At 40.2% G+C, this 15,239-nt stretch overlaps 1 protein-coding gene across 10 annotated transcripts in view; it reads left to right on the forward strand.

Annotated features, from left to right (window-relative positions):
• Positions 1–15,239, forward strand: part of FOXP1 (forkhead box P1) — a 380,424-nt gene that overhangs the window by 46,632 nt on the left and 318,553 nt on the right. For all 10 annotated transcript variants that reach the window (XM_082848503.1, XM_082848504.1, XM_082848506.1 and 7 more), the window contains one exon: positions 7,275–7,335. The gene's annotated coding sequence lies outside the window, so the exon portion shown is untranslated. The remainder of the gene's footprint in view (positions 1–7,274; positions 7,336–15,239) is intronic.

Below are 15,239 nucleotides of genomic sequence, written 5' to 3' on the forward strand. Positions count from 1 at the left end.
ACCAACATGTAACTGGACCATACAGTAAGAGGTTAGGGGTGAGTATGAGTTGACTCCATGAGCTGAGAAAATGCAGTAGTGAATTCCTAGTGCCCGCCTGTTTCTCCTCTTGCTTAAATTCCTTGGTTCTAAGGACAAATTATGTTGAGGTATGGCATATTTGCTGCCAAAATGGAGAAAATTGTTGACTGTAATTATGTTATTTAATTGAAATTATAAGTGGTTGAGGCCACTCAGTTAAAAGCATTCTTTCTAATATATGGGTAATGTTTTTAAATGAGTGGTCATGGATTGATGACATTTGTAAGGCAGGCATTTGGGATGTATTTTTGGAAGACTCAAATTGTTTTTCTTAAATCATTAGTGAACTAAAGAGTGTAAAGGGACACGTTTTGTTTGGTTTATTCTCTTTAATTAGATATGTGTGAATATTCTGTGTGAGAGCATATATACGCACGTATATGCAGGTACATATATGTGCGTGTATGTGTGTATATATTTTATATGTGTAAATATTTACACATAGATGCAACGGAGCTTTCTGGAGGTACAGACTCACAAGGATCGGTTTATAATGGGGCAAAGCAGAGAAACAAGAGGTGTATTTCTGACCTTAAATTGTGGCCGAAAACATGTGATTGTTCAAACCTCTCATCGAATATTAGAGATCTAAATTCAAGTTACAGTAAAACTCTGCTGATGTGTCTTAGGCCAGGTTCTTTTTGGAGTGCTAGAGATACAACAATAGCCCTGTATTCCCCATGTCCCCCTGCCCTGCCCGCCCTCTGCCATGCATTCCCCCCCCCCCCCACCCAGGAGTGAGTTCTTAATTACTAATGAATGCAATTCATTTTAATTGTTATTATAGCAACAGAACATTTAACTGTCTCCTGTTTAGTCCTTGTCCTTTGGAACAGGCAGTGTCTCCCGTCAGAGAGAGGACAGGTAGAAGGCACAGCGGGCGTCTGATTGAGCCAGTTATTCATTTGCTGAGTGTTTGTGTTTATGCAAAGGGGCCTCTTCCTGCATATTTAATCTAGAGTAAGGCAGTGGCTTTTGTTGTGTTTAGCCCACATACCTTCAATCCTTCCTCACACTGCCGCCAGCCTGGGAGCCCTGAGAGCTCGCTCGCAGGCTTCCCAGCGCCTGTACTTTCGCCCTTACAAACTCTCAACTTTCTTCCGTTGTGTGAAAATTGCCTCTCCGGCCCCAAAGCTTCCCTTCCCCACCATGCACGGGTAAGTGTGTGCGAAGCCAAGGCTGATACTTTTGTTTCATTTTCCAAATGTTGAGAGGCTACTTTGCCTGCTCTTCTGGTCCCGGTTCCTGGGCCGTTGTCAGTTGCTTGGCGGCGTTGAAATAGACAAGTACAGGTGCCTCTCAGGAAATGTGGCTGAATTTTCAACTGGCAGAGAGAGGCTCTTGGGAACTGCGAGGGGTGGGGGTGGGCAGGGGGGAGAGAAACAGAGAGAGGAAGATGGGGAGAGAGAAAGAGAACAGCTTTATTATTCTTTGTCCTAACAAATCCTGTTTTGTAACTGTCCTGCAGATAATGCTGCCATTGTTTGCTAAAAGCCTTCAAACAGTGTGTGAGACCGAACTGTAAGAAAGCAGTGAAACTCTGCTGCTGTATTGTCTATCCCCAGGCCAGGGTCCTCCCCGAAAGTCTGTGCCGGAATAGGAAGGGTTTTCTTCAGTGGAAATCGAATCGTCTCTTCATTGATATTAATAGCACACTGGAGATGTTGGCCGTGCTGTGCAGAGCGGCGGTTGGGAGGGAAGGAAATCTGATCTTGCTGGGGGGAAGATGACAGCCTCTTGGCCCCTTGGTGGAGGAGACATGCATCCAGGCTCAGCCTGCATAATGGCATCCTGGCTTCACTGTTTACTCTAGGAATTTTAATCTTGCGCTGTTGGTTTTACTATCCGGGGTCTTGATATTTTTTGTTCCTGTACTGTCTTTAGAAAGTACGATGTTCAGGGTCTTAATCCAGTCTTTTTTAAAAGTGAAATTAAAAAAGAGAGAGAGACCTAGAGAAATTGACACGCTGTGCACTTTGATCATTCTGGGGTATGATGGTAGAAATCGTGTGAGAAATTCAAAACTAAAGGCCACAATTAAGAAGGATGAGCCACCCAAGGGAAGATACGTCCTATGTAAAGATATTTCAGAGGCTAGGAATTGTGTCCAGGGTCTGAAAGGAGTTTTCATTGCCAGTTAACTGTTGCCTCTGTTTGAGTGACTCTTTTCAACAGAAGAGTGTGCTGTTCCCCCGCAGGTCGGAAACCGTGAGAATGTGAATCCAATTTCATCAACCTTATTAAAATATGTAGGGACTTGGGTCTTCTTAGGTACAAATCAGTCTAGAGACTTAGAAGCATTTGTTAGCAGTGAGGCCGCTGAAGGTTTTTAATAATAAAATTACAAATACCCTGTCTAATTGTAAGTATATGACTTTTATGCTTGGTTTTTAAGGGGAAGAATACTTTTTTTTTTCATGAGGAAAAGTAACTCCGCCAGAGCACCTTCTGTGATTAGCGCTATTGTATTCTTAAATTTTGATTGATAGAGATAATAGTTTTCACTTAAAAATACAGACAGGTACTTTAACTTTCCATGACAATAGCTATTTGCATTTCTTTTATCTTTTTGTTTAACATCTATGGGGGCTGGGATGGATTTGATTATTAACTCTTGTTGCACACACTCCGCGTAAATCTAAAACAAAGGCTTTGTTAGAGCTTCAAAGAGAAAACAGCAAATATTGTTTTTAAGTTTCAACATTTAAAGCCTGCTAAGGGATACCTATAAAATATTTTCACAGGACCATGACCAAGGTTTTGCTTTCCTTTAAGGTAAGAGAGAGTGGTGTTTTCCAAATGAGATGGGCCAACATGGAGTTGCGGGGGGCCTGAAGTACTTCCACAGGCAAAGCCTCGGCCAGGTTTTGCCTGTACCATAGGGCTTGCTTCATGTAGAGTAGTTCAGATTCTTCTTACTAGAACGGACCTCAAGTTAGGTCCTCTGATTTAGTTGACGGTCCCAGAGGGTGGGGAGCAGGGAAGTCAAATGTTCCTCGCAGCAATAGGAGGGGGACGTAGGGGCAGTGACGGACCCCCTGTGGTAGATTTTTCTTTGATAAAGAGAAGTAAAGGAGATGTGGCCCCTTGTAAACCAGCAAACCTGGGTGATGGCCAGGGTCGCCTCTGGTCCCAGAGACCTGCTCGACACAATAGTTTTCCTTTTCTTTTTCTTTCGAATTTACTTCCTTTTCCTTCCCCCCCCCCCCCCCGACCCCTGCCGGTGTACTCTCCCTGTTTCTTTCCTTCTTTTCTTCCTTCTTTTCTCACTTCCTTCCCTCTCTCCTTCCTCTTTCTTATTGTAAGCCTGACTCAGTATTTGAAGTTATTAGAGCCGAGGGGGGAAAAAAAAAAAAAGAAGGTTGATTTCTAAGTGGATTTTCTTGTCTTGAGTGCAAGAAAATGAAGTGACCCTTGTATTATCATTTCTCAGCTAGTCGAGTTTGTGTTGAAGATAGTTTTGTTTTTCTAGGACATCTTTGAAAAACAAAACAGAAAAGCCACATGAGTTAAGATTCACAGGTTTAAAGAGACAGCCATCTCTTGGAAATTGGCCCTTTGAGATTTTCTGTTTTCTCACATGAAGTATATGTCATTTGATGGGGATACTTGGGAGGATGGGAAGTTTGAACCCCGTTTCTGGACTTCGAGAGAAGGGTTGCTCTAGCCAGAGATGAAACTCCTAACTGTCACCTTCGTCATGGCGCAGGAGCTGGCGTTCATCATCCTCGCATCCCAGGGACACTGACACATAGTAGGTTCTCAGCCAGCATTCGTTGGACTGAAGGTTGCAATGAAATAAGGTGGCTGTCCTTCACAGTCTCTTGTATACTTGTACAAAATGAAATATAATGCTGAAATCCTGATGCAGATCATTTCCTTGAGCTGCCATGAAAGAATAGGGAGAAATATTTTTAATGGCAAAAAAAAAGAGCATATATTGTTCTTTTTTCTTCTTGTGAAATAAAATCACACCTCCACGTTTTACCTGCACCTCGTTTCCAGCTAGGCCATACCAACTGGCAGGATCACACTGGTTAAATTAAGGGCAAATATACTGATAGAAAGTATGAAATTGAAGCATTGTAGTAACCTAAGGGGTCTAGAGAGTGAAATCCCTAATGGGGAATAGGGGAATAGGGGGAACTGGGGAGACAGAGGAGAAGAGGAAGGTGCATTAGTCTCCTAACCTAGGGATCTCAGCTGAAGAGTAACGTCGTGGTCAAGGTCTTTATGGTCAACAAATAGCTTTAGGTAAATAACATTATCGCAAACAATAGTTAAAAGGCCACACTCAGAACAGTTTCTGGTGTTCACAGGATCTTAATTGTACAGAGAATGACATCAAGGAAAATAAGTAATTTCTGTTTACCGTATCCCTGGCTCACCTTTAAAAACCTAAAACCAATAGGAAACTTAAGACAGACAGAAAAAGAAAAAAAAAATGAAATTCATTTGGTGCCTGCATTTTTTCTGAGACAAGGGGGCTGCAGGGCAATATTTTTCTTTTTCTTTTTAACTTAAAAGCGTTACATGATTGTTTAATTTTTAGTTTTGGTGCTTGTGCTGCCAGTAAGCATGCAGGTATGTCGTTGATATATTTGGTAAGGTGAAGTGTTTTGTTTTGTTTTGTTTTTAATAGCAGTTTTGGAAATGGAGGTTTTATGCTCTGGAAAAAATGAAATGCAGATTTTTCTCCTAGTTGTTGATTTCTGACTCTTGTAGGCTAGTAATGAGGCAGACTCAGGCCCCAGAACTACTCCCTAATTTTCTTGTCTATTATATTGACACATTTCATTTAATTTAGTATGATGGCAAACAGCTGTTGAACTATTAATCTTTTCTCAGCAAAGCTGGAAAAATATCTTTTAGATTACTTTGCTAATGTATACTAAAAACTAAAATCAACAGAAATAAATTAATGAGTGGTCAAATGTACATTTGCATTAAAATTTATGGAACTTCAAAATGGAAAAAAATAGGGTTTGTATCCCACTGCCAATTTTTTATGTCTAAGTAAAAATTAAATGTAGCCAAATTTGTATTGCTTTAGTGATTATAAGTTGGAGGGTCAATTGTATAATATTGTTATTATTAATTTTTTTTCCTCCAGGGAAAAATTACGCTTATAAAATCTGTGAGGGGGAACCAGCTTATACTTTTGCTCTGTGTTCACTTACCTACTGTTCTAGGTAGCTATAGGTGAGTAGAGAAACAGACGCAGTACTTACCTGGAAATGTTCTGCAGGTTTGAATACAACACTAGAGATAACTGTATTCAAAGTAAGCATTTTCGGCAGCTTTTTTTGTTTGTTTGTTTCTTTTTTACAAACATTCAATTTTAATAAGGTGCAATTGTTTGCCAGGCCTATATGATCTTTGCAGTGCAATCTTATCTGCATTGCAAAGTCTGATACTACAGACCTGACTGCCAAAAATGCAAAAATAGATGCAACTCAATAGATAAAAATGAAAATTAGCTTAGAGTGCACACGTTAGAAAACATCTCAAGTGAAAAGGAGGGAGAAAGGGCGTTCTTGCCCCGAATTGAGTAGGGTCTGCCAGAGTTCACTTACTTTCCATTTAAGATTGGATGAGTGGTGGAGATGGAAATTTCTGTTGTGTGAGACGGTTGCCGAGCCTCGTGTCTCATGAGCTCTTCTTATTGGCGTGGGGCGGGGCTGCTTTGTAGATCTCAGCATTACCTCGAGGACCCGACCATCACAGCTCTGTTTTCTTATCACCATTTGCGCTCTAACCAAGTTCTCACCGCTGGAGAAACCAATCCCTGGCGACACACCTCAGCAGTAAAGCACACGATTTTCATTTTCGATTTGAATTGTTTTGTGTCAAAACAAAAAGGTTTGGGGCAGGTTGCAAAACAGTAATTTCAAGTCCCAGAGCTAGGGTTTTCCCCCACCCAAATGGTGAACATTTATGGTGAAAACCTCCAATTTCCTCTTACAGTAAACATGAAAATTATGATTTCACTCAGAGCCTGCATTTTTTCCCAATCTTAATGGCAAGAATCTGCATACACTGGCTTGTGGAAATGTCATAAATTGGCCTCCGATCAATTCCTCAAAGATAGTACACACCAAAGTACCACTTTCAAATTTTTAGCCCTAGTGAAATAAAATTTAACTCTTGTCAGTGATGTTTGCCTTTCCACATTCAGGGCCAACAGCCGAGGGATGAGCAGAGATATATTCTGTATCAAATTTAAACCACTTCATTGCATATTGTTCTGAAGAGTAAGCAAAAGGATATTAACGTTTTAGTAATAAGATGGTATGACTTCACCATCTTAAGAAAGTATATGTATATATGAGCATCTGGTCAATCGATGTGGAATGAATCCTGTACCCTGTTGGTTACTTGATCTAAATTAATAAACAAATGTTTTTCTTTTCACTTGTGCCATATGTTGATCCCAGTTACATGGGCAGAGAGAGGCAGCTTGTAATGTTTCTTAAAGGATTATACACTGTTTTGCATAAGGGAGTATGCAGATGCAGGAGTTAGATGTGCACCGTGCTTCCTTTGTGTTTTAGGAAGCTTGATTTCGCTTGTTGATTTCATCTGACACGAGCCATTTTTATTGAACTTAGTAGGTCTGGTAGAAAGTATGCTAAGTGGAAAACATTGTGTGAACAGCTTTCACCCAGTGATGAACCCCCCCACCCCTCCGCAAGCTGAAAATTGTGGTGCTTTTATTCATTTTGAAAGGTCCAGAGTGGCATAAAGCATCTTGTGTATAAGAACTAACACTCTTGCAAAGGGGGAAAAAAATAAGCCTCTGCTTTAATGAAATTAGAGATGTCGTGGATGTTAACCAAACAAAGACACGTTCAAGTAGCAGTCTGGTTTCCAAAAACAAAGGCCTATGACTCACATGTTATTCCAAATGAAATAAATTGACAGACAACAAGATGAGAAAAAGTTCAAAGGCAAAATGTGAAACGCTTCATCTTGACTTTTTCCGTCCAAGTTGTTGTTATAGTCTTGAAGAGCTCAAAGGCACATGGTCCAGTAAGTGGAGGTCTTGACACTGGTTTTTATTAACTCTGAGAGTCTTTTGCCATTAAATAGAATGGAGTTCTTTGGTTGGTTTTCTTGCATCTCTCCCAGGCAAATAGGTGGTTGCTACTTTGTCTTGACATTCAGATTTTGATATTCTCTTTTGTTTTCAGGGTAAGAAGTGACCTTTTGAGGTGACTATAACAGAAGATTGCTTTACAGAAGCCAAAAAAGGTAAATGCACATATGATTAGTGGAATTACATGTAGGACTCTCTCTACCAACTTCTAGGCATCTTAATTCAGTTCTTTTCGGATCTACATAATGATCAAATATACATGTATTTATTTGTGTGTCAGTATGCATGTAGCATATTTTCGGAGGTCTTTAAAGAAAAGATTGCTCTTAACAAATGGTTCAGATGGTCACGTTTTCCACCCCCCCCCCCCCGATATTATCACTTTCCCCCTGTTTGTGGAAGTCGAATTTTTTTTTTTTTTTTTTTTTTGGTTGTTGACTTGGTAGGTTTAAAGTTAGAAAGGAATATTCACATCACAAAAGTGGTGATTCATAAAATTAACTTGCTGCAAACAGGAGCAACGCATGTCCGTCTTCTGTGCTGAAGTGGTGTCATCCGATGGATGTTCATCTGGCTGGTTTATAATCCCTTCTTTCAGAAATTAATCGTCAGGCACCATAGCAACACGCCGCGTTGATGTAACTGCCGTGTGGCGTGGGGCATGTCCCTGTGATGTCAGCGCTCATCTGCCTTGTTCTCTTGACCTTGCTTGAAAATCAAATGAGTACTTGATTTTAAAATTAGAAGTTTTCATAGAGACTAGTGTAGCTTGATGAATTAAAGCTAAGTTAAATTTTCTCAAACTCACTTCTGGGAGCAGGGGCAAAGAAAGCACTCTGGTTAAAATGGTTCTAGAGGCTACATTTTTTTTTTTTTTTTAAATTCCCAAAGTATCTCTCCGGTGAGGGCAGAGGTTGCGTCCCTCAAGTTCATCTTGCAGGTCACTTTCAAGTGTGATGTTTCTCAAGGAGCAAGCGTCTTCATTTTACTTTTGAATCTTGGCCAATGGTGTTTCCATTTGATTGAGTAGCTAGATCTGTGTCTGCTTTAAAACACTTACTTGCCAGCCTGGTTACGACGCAAAGCCTTTGCTCAGATCTTACCAAATTAGAGTTTATGAATTTGTAAGATACAGACTTCTCATTCTTCAGTTGAGCAAGGTTTTTTTTTTGTGAAACTTTGATAATATGAAGATTCTTAGATCGGTTTTGTTTTTAATCTCACCCAGGGTTTGGGGGTTCTAGAAGGCATTATCAAGGTAGGGATTTGTTTTTCCAGTTGCATTCTGGCACATTTGATTTGGGCCTCAAAAATCCAACCAACTTTCCTCATTTCACTATCTTTGTTGTTTAAATTAAACCGTGTGGGAAGCACCTAGTTGTCCTCCAAAGAGGATATGTTACCTTTCAGATGTTCTGGCGTGGAACGGGTTGATTGCAACCAGTCATTGGGGCTCTCAGGTCCTACCTAGCATGATTTCTGGCAAAGCACTTCCCAGTTTCCCAGTTTTAGTCTACTTCAGGGCTCTGCAGCCGCCTTCTTAAAAGGCTGTCCAGTCAGTATTTCCTGTTTTGTGGGCATTTTGTCTCTGCCACGGTTAGTCAGCCGCATGTTGTGTGTTCTGGTCTCTGTGATCCCTGCAAGATCTCAGTCCAAGGTGTTCCTCATTGAAAGCCATGCCAGGTGCTGAACTCATTTTGTGCTGTTAGCAAAGGTTTCTGGTGCAGCTAAAAACTGTGATGAAACAAAGCTGGAAAAGTGGTTGAAAAGATGAACTATCGCTCCAGCTTCAAAAAAGTGGGCTTAATGAGTAGGTTTTCACTGTTTTATTTGGAATCACCTGTAAGCATAAATTACTCCTCTCCTGACTGATGTCATTATGATGACCTTGCTTACACCCATGACGTGAAAATGTTTGCATTTGTGCAGTATGATTTTTCCCAATTCCATGATACTGTTCAAGGTTAAAGATATCATGAGTCAAGGGCAAGTTTGGGGAAAAAAAAGTTTTCAGGAATTTGTCATTAGTTGACTAGGAAAAGTAGTCCATGCGGAGGAAAAAACAAGCTTTTTTATAATTACTGTCAAAAACATGGTGTATTATACAGTATCCTGCAAATCAGGAAACCTTTGTCAAATTTAAGGAGAACAGAAAAATTTTGTCATCCTGATGCCTCCTTTCGTAAAACAAAGGAAGCTGAACAACGAATTCATCTAATTTTTCTTTTTGTCTTGACTGCTAGGAATCTCAGAGTAAGAGTTTTTGCTTAAGCTTAGTAGTATTTTTTAACTTCAACTTTTTGTTGTTGATATTCTGCTTTTAAGTCAACTTCATTTTTCCTACTCCCAATTAACGTATTATTAACTGTTTTTCTTCTACAATATCAGTTCCATTTGTGTTTTGACTCCCTTTTGGTTTTTTTAGAAATAAGATATATAGAGAAATAAATAATAACTTACATGTACTCTTTTACCTTTTAACAAGCTCAAGGATCCTTCAAAAACTAATGCTTACATATCTTGACCTCTTATACATGAAGGAAAAAAAGATTTGTTAAAAATATAAAATCTAAAAGAATTTATAAAATGGATAGAAGGCTTAGTGTTTCTTCCCAGTGAACAAACCTTAAACAAAGATACTGTGCTGTCCAGTGATGGTCAAGAGACCAGCACCATCTTACACACTACTCAAAGGATAGAGATTTCAGATACCAGGAGCTCCTCCGTCAGTGGCATGCCCAAATTCGAAATCTGGAACTCATTAACAGTCAGCATAAGTGCAAATAAATGTGCCTACGGTGGCACTCTGGGAACAACTGGTTATGTGCGTAAAAGTGGCCACGAAAATTCAGAAAAGCAGATGAAGACATTTTTCCAAGTTAGATTCAGAGGTCTGAAAGATCGTAAATAACACTCATCATACTTGGTAGTGATCGAACAATTTCTTCCACGTAGATACGAGCACTTTACAAAATGGATCTGGTTGCTGGCATCCCTGAGAGGTAGCCGGTAATTATTATAATCCCCACTTTACAAACTGGGAAACTGGGTCACATTAGTAACTTATCCAAGGTCATGTGAAATATCAAGACTGGAGCTAAAAGGACAACTTGCTCTGGTCACAATTATATCGATGCCATTCTATCATGGCTGCCTTGGTTTGGTGGTTTAATATATAGGTTTCTGTGTCATTTTTTCCCCCTGCTTCCCCCAAACATTTGCAATTCACCCACACAGGTTTTTGCTAAAACTTCAAATCCAGTTTGTGAAATGCATTGTCTTGGATTCAGTTCTGAATGACAGTGGGAGTTAATTGATGATGATCATGAAGCTCATATAGATTACAGTTAAATGGTTATTCTTTAAATATTGGTCATCTTCAAACTTCATTTTTTGTGTTGCTTCAGTTTCATAGTCAGCTTGTTAATGAGAAAGTTAAAAACAATCTAAAAGGAAGGGTGATCATTGCAGCTTTTCTTCCACCCCCAATTTGAGCTATTTTTTTGTTGGATTAAGGAGCGATACGGCATCTTTATAGACTTCACTCATCGTGTCTAACATATTACAAATGATTTCTTGGTTACGAACGAAGTTAAAAATAGCCATCCAGCCATTTTAAATGTATTCATTGGTTCTTTGGAAAGTGTATATTTACGCGATTCAAATGTTTACTTAGTGACAACGATATTCCGAGTGAAATCCATTCAAAATGACCTCTTTATAGCATTAAGCATTTGAATTATTTGCCTATTCATGAAGTTGTTATAAAGACACTGGGAAAGAGTGTTACCAGCTGACCACGTTGGCTGAAACGACTAGTCAGTTTAGTTAAGCGTTGAATTCCATCCTGCCTCCCCTTCATACTCATATACCCATGCCTGGGTTGTAACACTCAGAGTTAAGACTAGGCTGATATAACATAAAGACTCTAACATACAATGGCTTTAAATCAAATAGAAGTTTACTTCCCTGTCTCATCTAATAATCTGGCCCGTCTGGCTTGACTGGATGGGTTCTTTTCTCTTTTGTGCTTCTCTGCTTTGGGCCTTTGTCCTTATCTACATGGTTGAAATACAGTGAAGTCCAAGGCAAGCAATTTTCTTTGAAGCAAATGATTTAAAAATTGCACACATCACATCCATTGACGTTTAATTGGTAAGATTATGATCATTTCACAAGAAGCTGCAAGGACTGCTGGGAAATGTCTCTAGCTGGGTAGCCAGGAGCATGGGAGAATTGGAGAACAGATTTCAGGCGACAGTTAGGACACAAGCAACTTGATTGGTTGAAATGCCTCAGTCCAGTGATTTCATTCACTCATACATATATACAAATGTACACACGACATGTGTATATACGTTAATTCTTACTGCAGGTATTTATTGATGACTGTGTGCTAGGTGCTAGGATTATAGCACTACATAAGCAGGATACCGTCTCTGTCCTCCTGGAGTTTATGTTGTAAAGGGGAAGACAGACATTATGGATGATGGTGACAGGTATTCGCAAGGGCAAATATTGGTTGCTATGAGAAAGTGTTCTCTAACACGGAGACCAGGGTGTCAGGAATTTATGTATTTTACTATTATCGGAAAGCTAAGTTAGACTAACTTGATTTCCTTGTATCTTTCATGCCAGTGTGGTTGTGAATGTTATTAGGCATGTTAATTTTTTGTTAATAGCTTTATTGAGATATAATTCACACACATTACAGTTCACTCATTTGAAGTGTACTGTTCAATGGTTTCTAGTATATGCACAGAGTTTGTAACCATCATCACAATCTAGTTTTAGAACATTTTCATCACCTCAGAGAGAGACCCCATACCAACTCGCAGTTAATCCCCTCAACCCAGCCCCCGGCAACAATAAATCTACTTTCTGTCTGTAGAGTTTTACCTTTTCAGGATATTTCATATAAATGGAATCATACAGTATGTGGTCTTTTGTGACTGACTGCTTTCCCTTAGCATAATGTCTTCAAGGTTCCTTCAAAGCATTTAAATTTTTAACTGTCCTACAACCTCAGAGTTGTATGGTTCTTACTCCTAAATCCAGCCAAATGGTGGCCTGAAATATTCTCACAAGGGATGGCATTGGGGGGAAAATTACTGTTTTCATGCTGTTTATATTTCCATAGAAATAGACTTGGCCTCCCAACAGTTAAACTTCAGAATTTAAATGTTTGCATTTTAAGTTAGCTGTTTTTAAACATTGTTAGCCATAATGCTAAACTCAGTAACTCTGTAAACAAGAGCTGTCTCTCTTGAATGTTCGTTTCAAAGAAAATAAATTTTAAATATTGATTTCCAGAGAAATATGCTCAATAGAGTTCTTTCTCAAGCAGAAGTCACTTGTTGAAATGTACATGAAGGCGAGCTTGGTAGTGAAGACAACATTTGCAACAGTTATCAAGTAGCCATATTTTTCACAGCGAACGGTAAAAATACAAATAACACATGGTTTTAGTCATGTTTTTTAAATGACGCTTTTGCTCTTTCATCTGCCAAGGGCACAAATATCGAAACTGCCTACCTTGAGCATCCTCGGAAGAAGTTCTCAGCTTAGGTGAAAACCTAACAGCTTATCAGAGATGTAGGAAGTATTGCCTTGCTTTGGCAATTCAGATATCTCAGAGAAAATCTGAAGCTCAAAAATGTATAAAAACAAAACCCTGTTTAGGGTAGCACACCTGTGGTAACCTCGAGTACATGCTTTCTAATGTTATCTAGTAACATCCAGGACCTTAAAGGAGGAAATGGTATATCAATGGTAGAATCCTTATTTTGAGTCTGTTTTAGAAGTTGACACCTTCTGCCCAGGGCTGAGTTTGGATTTGAAGTTGATGGTGTCTTTTTAAAAGTCTGCTGGTGACTAGGACTTTCATAAACGGAAAATGAAATTAATCATTTAAGTTTGTACTTCTCTGTTCTTGATCTGAACTATTGTACTTCCACGGCCTTTGCATGGGTTGAGAGTGAGGGGGAGAAAAATGAAAAACTTGAAGTATTTGTGCTCTGTTCAGATGCACTCTTTTTGAAGTGTGACGGTTATGCAGACTTTCCCTTGTATGTTGTATATTAGCATGTATATGGTATATTATTACAGGTAGTTAGATGTTTTGTTAATCATCTGACAGTGGAGTGAGTTATTTAAAATTACCTTTTAATTGGGCTTCCCTGGTGGCGCAGTGGTTGAGAGCCCGCCTGCCGATGCAGGGGACACGGGTTTGTGCCCCGGTCCGGGAAGATCCCACATGCCGCAGGGTGGCTGGGCCCGTGAGCCATGGCCGCTGAGCCTGCGCGTCCGGAGCCTGTGCTCCGCAACGGCAGAGGCCACAGCAGTGAGAGGCCTGTGTACTGCAAAATAAAATAAAATAAAATAAAATAAAAAATAAAAAAAATTACCTTTTAATTAAAAAAATCTTGCATCATTGGATATGGACTTTGATGATTTCGGTTCATGGACTGGCATGGATATTCACTTCCTCACCCTTTCCTCCAGCCCGCTCTTTTCTGGAAGTCAATTTCTCTTTTAAAGTATCATGAGCAGTCACTGGAGGCCAAAGGAAGTGTCCTAAAATCCATTCATTACACATGACATTCTTTAAAGTTTATTTAGAGCAGTGATTTTCACAGGGCACTTTGGGACCCATTTGTGGGTTGGGAAATCAATTCAGTGGGCTGTGCCCAAGAATTAAAAAGAAAAATAGAATAAGTATACAATAGAGCAGAAAAAAAATAGAGTAGAATAGAGCTGCACTGTCTAATATTGAAACCACTGGCCACATGTAGCTACTGAGCCCTTGAAATGTGGTTAGCCCAAACTTACATGCTGTAAGCTTAAAATCCACAAAGCCTTTCAAGGAGTTTGTATGGAAAAAAGAATGTGAAATATTTGAATAACTCTTCTTTATTGATTACACATTAAAATGAGCATAGTTTAGATACATTGGATTAAGTAAAATCTTAAAATTAATTTCACGGTTTCTTTTGACTTTCTCCAGTATGGTTACAATTACCTGTGTGGCAGGCATTGTATTTCTGTTGGGCAGTTTTGCTCAAGCTGATGGGGAATAGAGCAGTGAATGACACAGCGACAAGGCCTCTGCTTATGGCTCTAGGGGGTGTGGACAGGTAGGGGAACATAATAAATAAATACGAGGTGACAGGTGTGGTGGAGAAAATATAGGCGGATAAGGGAGGTCCAGTTGCCAGAGGGAAGGGGATTGCAACTGCAAATAGTCAGGGTAAGTCTAACTGAAGCACAGGCATTTGAGCAAAGACAAGGCATGTTCTCAAAAGAGTATGTTGGCCACTATGGCCAAACCAAAGTCATCCAAGGAGGAGAGTAGTGGGGGACAAGGACAAGAAGCAACAGGGCCAGACCTAGTAGGGCGTTAAGGCTCACTGGACTCTTAATCTCTTAGTGAAGTAGGGAGCCGTGGATAGGCTTTGAGATGGGACAAGATGTGAGTCACGCTTTAAATGGATCACTCTGGAAGTGGGTTTTTTTTTTTTTTTTTTTTTTTTTTTTTTTGCGGGCCTCTCACTGTTGTGGCCTCTCCTGTTGTGGCGCACAGGCTCCGGACGCGCAGGCTCAGCGGCCATGGCTCACGGGCCCAGCCGTTCCACGGCATGTGGGATCTTCCCGGACCGGGGCACGAACCCGTGTCCCCTGCATCAGCAGACGGACTCTCAACAACTGCGCCACCTGGGAAGCCCGAAGTGGTTTTTAAAAAAAAAAAAAAAAAAAAAAAATTTATTTTATTTATTTACTTTTATTTTTGGTTGTGTTGGGTCTTTGTTGCTGTGCACGGGCTTTCTCTAGTTGTGGCGAGCGGGGGCTACTCTTCTTTGCGGTGCGCGGGCTGCTCATTTCAGTAGCTTCTCTTGTTGCGTAGCACGGGCTCTAGGCGCGCAGGCTTCAGTAGTTACAGCACGCGGGCTCCAGGGCACACAGGCTTCAGTGGCTGTGGCTTGTGGGCTCTAGAGTGCAGGCTCAGTAGTTGTGGCCTAGTTGCTCCACGGCATGTGGCATCTTCCCGGACCAGGGCTCG

Source organism: Leucopleurus acutus (genome assembly GCF_964270905.1).
Source record: "Leucopleurus acutus genome assembly, chromosome: 10".
Classification (NCBI taxonomy): domain Eukaryota; kingdom Metazoa; phylum Chordata; class Mammalia; order Artiodactyla; family Delphinidae; genus Leucopleurus; species Leucopleurus acutus.